Source organism: Vicia villosa, linkage group LG5 (assembly GCF_029867415.1).
Source record: "Vicia villosa cultivar HV-30 ecotype Madison, WI linkage group LG5, Vvil1.0, whole genome shotgun sequence".
NCBI classification, from domain to species: domain Eukaryota; kingdom Viridiplantae; phylum Streptophyta; class Magnoliopsida; order Fabales; family Fabaceae; genus Vicia; species Vicia villosa.
Genome location: NC_081184.1, coordinates 43,863,158 through 43,873,393, shown reverse-complemented (window position 1 = coordinate 43,873,393; position 10,236 = coordinate 43,863,158).

The window sequence follows — 10,236 nt, the reverse complement described above, 5'->3', positions numbered from 1 at the left end:
CATATTGCTTGTTAGGCTTTGCTTGACGTTTATAGTTGACGAGATTGTTGTCCGAATGCTTGATTTCATTCTTCCGAAGATACCTATTATACTTTCTCACGAACAATCCCATATCATCAACTGGACTATCATCTTCGTCACTAGATTCACTACTACACGCATATTTGGTGGATGACTTTGAACTTGAAGCCTTTAAGTCAATAGACTTCTTTTCGGTGTCCTTTGACTTCTCTTTCTTTTCTTTCTTTTCGTGCTTGTTTAGATTCATGAGATCTTGCTCATGTTCTTCAAGCTTTCCAAATAGAGCCGTAAGATCCAAAGTAGTAAGATTGTTGGCTTCTTTGATTACCGTGACTTTAGGTTGCCATTCCCTACTAAGACATCTCAAAACTTTATTAGTAGCAACAGCATTGGGAGTAATATGTCCTAAACTGTGTAAACAATGGATAATATGAGAAAATCTCTTTTGTATTTCCGCAATGGTTTCACCTTGCTTCATGTGAAAGAGATCAAACTCTTGCGTCAAAGTATTGATTCTAGCTAGCTTAACATCATTTGTTCCTTCATGGGCGACTTGTAAAGCATCCCACATTGCCTTAGCAGTTTCGCAATGTGATACGCAAAAATACTCATTAACCCCTAAGGAAGCTATAATCATGTTTCTAGCTTTCCAATCATACGCATAATTCTTTTCATCTTTTTCTTCCCATTGTGCTTCTGGTTTAGGTCTGGTAACACCAACATCGTTGGTTATGGTAATAGCCATAGGACCATCGACGATGACATTCCAGATTTTTCTATCAACGGAATTGATATGAATACGCATACAGTCTTTCCAATAACTATAGTTTTCTCCGGTGAAAACAGGCACTTTATTATACGCCCCTTTTTTACCTTTCTCCGTCTTCTAAAAAGTTATATGCGAAGCACTAGATTAACTGGCGCTCATGATACCACTTGTTAGACGATAAGTTAGGTCTAGAGGCGGTGAATAGACCACCGTTTTCAAATTTTACATAAAATTTGTGTTTAAAACTTTGTTGCCCCGGAAATAAACAAATCATCTAGAACGATCAAGCTATTGGATGACGAATATGCGTGAACAAAACCAGATGAAAAATTAATGAAACAAAATTATGCACTTCGACGTAATTACCAATTTGTTAATCTACACACAATATGTAATTACTCACAATCAACTGTTTAACAAAAAACTTAGCAAAAGTTGTGTTTGGAATTTTATCAAACACTTGGTGAACGCTTTTCACCAAGTTTCAACTTTTGATCAAATATGAATTTTACCACAAACAAATATGAAAAGATAAAGCAAAAAACAAGAAAGAATGCAGTATTTGTTTAGGCAGTTCCCCTTGTCGTCCTCGTGTAGGGTACGTCTGCCCCTAACTCCAAATGGAATTAGGATTGTATGTATTAAATGCAAATTGTTTTAACAAGAGAAGAGTTTACCAATCATCAACTACTTGAATCTAAACACTTGTCTTCCCTTGATTCAAGTAGAACCAAGTGATTGTCGACGATCCCAAAGAATCTCGACCCCGATCCTTCCTTTCCTATTCTCCAGTTGCTGCTAGCTTGTTGAGTGAATCACGGATCCCTCAAACCCTTAAGCACAGTCGGATACTTGTGAAGCGAAGCAATCGTCAAAAACCCCCAAATCACACTTGATCTTGGAGGACAAAACCCTAAGGTTTTATTAAAGAAAAACCCACAAACTCTTAGCTCGAACAAGAACCGAATCTACCATCGAACGTTATCAACTCACGTTCCTCACCATGATTGATAAAGATTGTTATGTGTGATTATCAATCGATGAGTGAAAGGTTGAAGATGATGAGAGCTTTGTGTCAATTTTCACTTTTCTTGTTGTTGTGACAAAACTATAATGATTTCCTTTTATTCCAAGAACAGCAACAACAAAAGAAACAGCAGAATTTCTGAATTTTGTAATGATAGGTCGACCTGAGAAATGAGAGACTCGACCTTTTCAAACCCGTGGTTCCAGCAGCTTTCCAAAATCATATCCATGGGCCGACCTATGCTTCATGTGCGTCGACTGTAATGCCCCGAATTTAATTAATTAGTTAATTAAATTATTTAATAATTTAATCATTGGATTTAATCAAAGTTCGTGGATCATTCAGAATTGTCGGTATTATTTTGGGAAGCGTATTTGGATTATTAAGTTAAAGTCGGATTTTATTCGGTTAGTCGGAGAATTAATAAAGTTGATTTCGTTGAAGAAATAATAGTAGAAATAATATTATTATTAATATTGGACTATTTGTACTTAATTCGAATTTTATCGACAAAGTCGGAATTATTTTATTAAGTTGGCATGGTAATTAATCGGATTAATTTGGTTAAATAAAGTTGAAGTGTTATCTTATTAATGAGCTTAAAAATAACTTTGGGTTTAATTTGAGTTGTTGTGAAGTAAGGAGGGGGTATGTCACTTAGGCCCAATTAAGTTATTTAAGTTATTAAATAAAATAACCTTACTATGTTGGATTTAGAATTGGAAGAAGGAAGAGCTATCATAACACAAAGAGGAATAGGGTTTGGAGGAGAGGTGAAGAAGAGAGCCATGGCGGAAGAGAAAAGCTAGAGGAAGTCCAATTTTCGCACCAAGTTTCTGCTGTGAGACACCTTAGTAAAACGAACATTTCCCCCAATCCAACCATTGGATCATCGCGGTTCTTGGACACAAGTTCCAGACTCGTAGAGGTAACTTCTGACCGGAGCGATTTTGGTTTTGATGATTTTAAGTCTGTCAGACAAAGCGATTTCCGAACAGGTTTTTGGTGCGTCTCTGCACGTTGTTAGAAAAGATTTTCGGAGAAAAGTTGGAAGCGGCGGCATAAGCTATGGCAACCGGGATAGTAGAGCAATCACATATCCAAGGTAAGGGTGGGGTTCTAGCTCTATAAACGGGATTATGATGAATGATATGTGGGGGTTATGGTTGTATGATTGCCTCTGTTTTGTGTGTTGTGATTGTATTGTTGAATGTTGAAATTGATTGACGTCTATGAATAAGGTTAAAAAAGTTCAATCAATGGTTGTGGGAAATTAACCTAGGGTTTATAATTATTATTATTGAGGAATTAGTTGTAGAAAATTGCTAGATGTTGGTGGAGTATAACTATAATATTGTTATGTTCTTGTGATGGTCAAAATTGAATTGTACTGGAATCGAAGGAAGAAAATTGAGTTTTAATTTTGTTGGAAGATGCTGTCAGAGCAGGTAAGCGCCAAGGTTTAGACGCGGCGCGAACTGAAGGTTTCTATGGTGTTCGCGGCGCAAAGAGAGGTTCGCGGCGCGTGCAATACGAGTTTTAGAAATATGTTTTGATTTCTGGCGGTTGATGTTTTATGTTGGTTGTTAGGATCAAGCCTTAGTAGGATTAACTTGAGAAGAATTATAATTATTATTACTGAAGAAATTGGTTTAAATTAATTAGAATATTATACCGTTGGAATTGATTAATTTTATTAGTAGAAATTATAGTGATGATTCTTAGTGATGAGATATGTAGTTAATGGATTAAGTTGTATAAAGATGGAATTGGTGTGAAGAAGAAATAGCAGTAGTAATAACGATGATATATGTAGCAGGCTGAATTAGTAGCATAATTGGAATTAACAATCGAATTAACGAATAGTAGAATTGGAATTAGAATGATAAGAATTGTTGGTAGTAGATTAATTAATAAATTAGAATTAGTACCTAGATGTTTAGGGGCTGTTTTGTAATGATTAAGTTGATGCAAATTGATACATGTTTAAGTTGTTGTTTTTCGTTGCTATTGTTCTGGTTGTTGTTGTTGATACGTTGATTAAGTTGCAGGTCTTATGACCAATGGTGTTTAAGTTATTGATGATGCGTTGATTGAGTTGCAGGTCTTATGACCAAGGTTGATTAAGTTGTTTGCGGATGTTGCATTGTTGCGTTGTGACGCTGTAGTTGTTGTTATTGTTGCATGCATACATTTGCATATTATGTTGGCCTGGATTGGAAAAATGTTTAAGTTGGCCTTGACGGCACCTGTTTAAGTTGGCCTTGATGGCACCTGTTTAAGTTGAAATGCCTCGATAACCTGGCATATGTTTAAGTTGGGAGTTCTGCTCCAATGGTACCACATGCATTTGCACAGTTGAGTCGCATTTGAAGTTGTTGTTGTTATTACGTTGTTGTTGTTATTACGTTGTTGTTGTTATTACGTTGTTGTTGTTATACTTGTTGCTGATAATTGTTATTATACTTGTTATTGGTAAATAATTATCATAACCGTTGTTGCTATTTGTTATTATAATTGTTGTTTGAATAAGTATGAAGTGGTGAAATTGTATGATCTAATCTTAATATATTATTTATCATACGCTTGTTTATATTGTTGGATATCTCACCCTTCTGAATGATGTTTCCCTTCCATGGGAAATGGACAGGTACTCAAGAATAGCTGTGGAAGTCGAAGTATTTTTATGATGTCTTTAGTTACTGTTAGTTCGAGTTGGGTCTTGCTCTGATACGTAGCTCTCGGGGGATGAACAATTGTCTTTTAATTGTTGTTATAACTATAAGTTGTTAACTTTTAAGTGGAATTTATGAAGTAATATGATGTTGGTGAAGATGTTTTAGTTTAATAAAAATATTATGCGAAGTGAAGTTGAATAATTGATATTATTATTATTATTATTAATAAAAGTTGTTTTATTTTTTAAAAGAGTAAACAGGTTTTATCGGTTCATCCGAGTTATGTGCTATGTATCTATGATATATGTGATTAAGTTGTTTGTTGTTTTACGTTGAATGTGACATCCCAATTGTATGTTGAATTTCCGCACTCTGATTTTATTAAATATTCGTTGAGTAGATTTGGGGTGTTACATCAACCTATTACTTTCATGAGTCGACCTAAGTGTCGACCTGTTCAAACCCGTGGTTCCCTCAATTGTCCATGTGTCGACCTAAACAGGGCCATGCGTCGATGCATACTGTCCTAATAAGTTTTCCATAATGAGTCGACCCAAGGGTTGACCTGATCAAACCCGTGATTCACCCAAAATCCCGTGCGTCGACCTAAGCTTCTTGTGGGTCGACCTGAAGACCTCAAAAAGCCAAAAGTCTGAGTCTTTCACAATGTGAATCGACTCACACCCTGCGTAGGTCGACCTGTAACATTTGAACCTTAAAATTTGCTGGCTTTGAGAATATTGAAGCTTCCTATTTTGCATGGTTTACTTGAGACACATCATTCTCTAATAGCAAGTTTTGACATCACTTAAAACACACCTTGTACTCACACACAAACCCTCAGCAAACAACTAGTTTGCGATCTAATCACTTAATACTACTCGTGATATACTTCTACCTAAGACTCACCTAGGTATGAAGCCCCCCTAAAATCCCTTCAATCAAAAACTGTGATAACATCAAATAAGAAACTGAAGACACGCTTCAAGACAAACAACTTGATCTTGCTTGACTGCTTTGATCAAGACATAAATCACTCAACTCTTACCTATAGGATTCGAGTGACGACAATACTTTTCTTACCTACAGGTTTTGAGAAGGACATGGAAGCCATCCCACAACTCGGGTGATATACCTTAACAAACTCTAATGATTACATCTTTTCAATACTCGGCTTGATTATTAAACTAGGTTACAAATTGGGCCTTCAACCACAACCATATTTGCTGTTACAAATTGGTAGAAAACTTCTGCTAAAGTTAGGTCTTTAATCATAAGTTTCCTAAATTATCTCCATAATTAGAAACTGCATAATCTTTAATATTTTGACTTGATTCTCTTGACCTTTAAACCTGCGCCACATAGGATTGCATAATATTTGATAGAATATTCTGCATCTGTTGAGTACATACTGAATCTTCATATTCCAGCTCAGCAGGGGCGATGTCATGAGTTTCTACATATGACATCTCATAAGACATGTTGTCACAGAGCATGTCTTAACATTCCATAGAACATCTTGATGTTGTACCTGCTTTGTTCATGTTTATATTTGCAAGTTCTATACATCCTATTACATAATGCTGCTACTACATTTTAGCCAAACATAAATGCCAATCACATAATTCAGAGCATTAACAATGACAATACCACAACAGCAAAGAAGATTCCAAGGACCTTCGAGGAAGTTTGATCCTCTTATCAGGAAACTCCCACTCCGGTATAATGCTAACGAGAGATCAAACCATGGCTGAGACTGAGATATTAAAGTATTTGGTAAGTGAATCGCTAGTAGACATCAAACCATTGGCTCCACCTGTCGGGAAACTCCCTCTCTAGTATAATGCTAACGAGAGATGTGAATATCACGCTAATTCTCCATGACATACACTGGATAAATGTTAAGCTTTTCGACACAAGGTACAAGATCTATTGGAATCAGGGGCCATAGCCTTTGATAAACCAAATATTAAAACAAATCCTATGCCTCTTCATGATGGGGTAGTCAATACCATAGAAGTTGTCACCGAGCAAGAGTTAGTCCTGCAAAGAAGGACCCCCATAGATGCACTTAAGAGGCATCTACTTGAGTTGGGGTTCATCTTGGAACATAACGAATATTTTAAGGACACTTTGCAAAAAATCATGGATCAAGGGTTAATCCAACTGAGAGAACACCTCGCAGAGGAGTACATAGCTATGGTAGAAAGAAAGGAACCATTGATGATACCTATCCAAGGAATAAGGAAACCGTTGATTATTCCTTATCCTAAACAATCAGTGATAATACCTTGACAAAATCCATCCATGGTCATCCCCACACCTTCGATTGATGCAAACACGATCCTGTATCCTAGTGATAAGATGAAAATAGTACCTTGGGAAAATAACTCTACAGCTTATGCAGACAAACAAGGACAACGTATCCATTCAAAATCCTATGTAAATAATATTTTAGGGCTTGGATGTATGACACGTAGTGGTCGTATAATCAAAACGACACCGGTACAACAAGACAGCAGTAAGGACTTGGCACATTCCAAAGACACGACTGTGACAGAACCGAATCACGAAGCAACTCCGACGAATAAAAATTCCCTTGCAAACAGGCGGAAGAGTTTCTGGCCCTAATAAAGAAAAGTGACTATAGGGTGGTGGATCAGCTACTTCAGACACAGTCCAAAATATCACTTATGTCACTGCTCGTAAATTCAGAAAAGCATCGAGACGCCCTGATGAGAATTCTTAATCCAACCCATGTAACTAAAGACATTATTGTGAATCAATTCAATGGGATGGTAGCTAATCTTACTGCTAGGGCATGTTTAGGCTTCAGTGATCACGAGCTACCACCACAAGGAAGGGTACCCAATAAAGCTTTACATATCTCCGTACAATGTGGAGAAGCTCATCTGTCGAGGGTTCTAATTGACACTGGCTCTTCATTGAATGTGATGCCAAAATCAACACTTATGAAGATCACCATGGAAGGTATCGTTGTAAGACCCAACCATTTAGTGTTCAAAACATTTGATGGATCACAGAGTCCTATTTTTTGAGAAGTAGACTTGCCAGTTGTCATTGGACCTCATACTTTCTGTATTAATTTTCAAGCAATCGAGATATAGCCGACTTATATTTGTTTGTTGGGACGCCCTTATATTCATGCAGCTGGGGCAGTTACATCAACTCTTCACGAGAAGCTAAAGTTTGTGGATGGAAACTCTATATTGACCGTAAACAGAGAGGAGGATATATTTGTCAGTAATTTGGACTCATACAGATATATCGTGGCTGGGGAAGGTACGATGGAAACTGCATTTCAGGCTTTGGAGATTGCAATTGCTGTTACACTACCTGTGGTAAAAGTGAGGAAACCGGTTATGTCATGAAGAGACCTGTAAGATGTGGATTCAGAAGGCTGGGGCAAGGTAATTGAGGTCCCTAAGAAAAAGGATCGTCTGGGATTAGGATATCAACTGTCAATGATCAATAGGGCTTTAAAGGAGGAACGACAGATTCCCCCACTGAGGAAGACCTTCACGACAGGCAGATATAAGTATAACGAACAAGTAGCTATGATATCCAATAAGGACTTCGAGGAAGGTATATCCAATTTCATTCGTGAGGTTGCTATGGAAGAACAGCTTCAGAATTGGACAAGTTTGGAGATGCCGGAGATTTTCTTTATTTCAAAGTAATTTTCTTTAAATGGGGTTAAAGTGTTTCTAGGTCCTCCTGGTACAAAACAGTCTCGGAAAGCATTGGCGCAGTTAATCACAACCAGCCAGGCATATCCCAATAGTAGATTTGGACCAAGATTAGAGGCTTCACTGGGAAGTAATCCTCAATCCTATCTTATGTTGCACTCAAATCCGGGTGTAGAATTTCTCACCACAAGAGGGAATCAAGCCCTTTCACGATAAAAAACCCATAAATGTAAACAAGTAGAAATGCATCAAACACATGATATGACACAGAGGTTAGACAGAACCTCTCTTGTTTGAGGGGGAATTTGGCATCCCAAATTCTTCATTGGGGTTGGACCAGCACAGGTCAGCCAATGGTTTGGATGAAAACCAAGTGTCATACCTTAAAATTTGCCTCCTTCATTCCATCTACAATGATTCAAAGATTAGGGTTCTATCTAAACAACACTCCCTTAGTCAAGAGCCTCCTGAAGCTAGGGTTTGAGGTTCTCTTGAGGAAATCAATAAGGCAAGGTTCTCAATCAAGTCTCTATGGTCCATGATGATATAAGATAGTTCTATGGCAAAGATCAAGACCCAACTCCAAAGGTTACCTGCTGAGACAATTCCAAGATCCACAGTCAACTAATCCAAACCTAAAAGTCAACCACTATCAAAGCATGGTCAAAACCTTTGATCTTTGGTCAAACATCAAGTATAAAGGTCTATATCCATCATTTGATCAAAGGTTGATCATGATTTATCAGTAGAAACTCAGATATGAACAAATACAAAAAGGTTCAAATTAGGGTTTCTCTAGGAGAAAGTCAACTCAACTTTGACTGGCCATAACTTTCACATGGAACATCGAAAATTACCCACTCAAAGCCTATTTTGGAGGAAATTGGATTCTCTACAATTTTGTCTCTCACAAGCCAAGGCTAGAAATGCTTCATTTGGGAGATATGATACAAAACATTACAAGTCCTTTTCAAAATCAAGTCAAAAGCAGTTTTTTGTCAAAGGGGATATGATCAAGATAAAAGCTCTAAATGAAAAGTATGTTCCAAAGTGGCTTATAGAGGACATCTTGAGGTTTCCAAAAAGTCCTAGAACTCTTTCATAGCTTAAAAATTGAGTGAGATATGCTTGGTCAAAGTTGGGTGATTTTAGAGGACCAAATGTGAAATACAAGAGGTTTAAATTGGATTCCTTATAAATGGGCCTATATTTTATGATCTAAACTTGGTCCACAAGTTATTTAGGCTGCCCAAAACCATGTGCCACGAAATTAAGTATATTATTTGATTTTTTTTTAGGATTTTTATTTCATTTTAAATGATTTAATTAAATGGAAAATCAAATATTTTTGTTAAAAGGTGCATATGGATTGATTCCAATTAGTATCTATGACCAAATATAATATAATTTTCGTGCATAAATGGATTGGAGGAGATTGATACAATATTAGCCAAGAATAGAAACTTTTGAATCAAGAATAAAATCAAATTTGTGAAACTTGGCAAGGTTGGATCTAATGATCATTGGGCCTCAATTTCTTAACCTAATGCAAATCTATAAATAGTTGAAGGTGTGCACACGAATAAGGGTTGGTTTTTCTGGGCAGAGCAAGAACATTCAAGAACCAAAAATTCTTCAAAAAACTCAGAATTGGTTTGAGAGATTGAAGAGTTTTCAGAAGAGTTTAAGCATTGCTACGTGTTCGTGGGATCATTCTAAAGCTACCTGGACCATTACTTTGCTTCAGCACCCCCAGAATATCCTCCATTTAACTCAAGTAAGTCGCTCTGAAAACATGGTTGATCTGAACAATCCATGCACTCCCATTGAAATCTAATTGCATATTTAGGTTTATCTTGATGCCATGAACGTTTCTGGATTGTTTGTTTTGAGTTTGCGTGCCTTAATCTCGTTTTGCCATTAAAGGTCGTTTTGAATTCTAGGGTTCTAAATTGGGGTTTTCTGTTAGGAGTCAAATTAGGGTAAATTGAATGTGGGGTTGAGTTCGCATGGTTGGGACGAAGGCAAAGG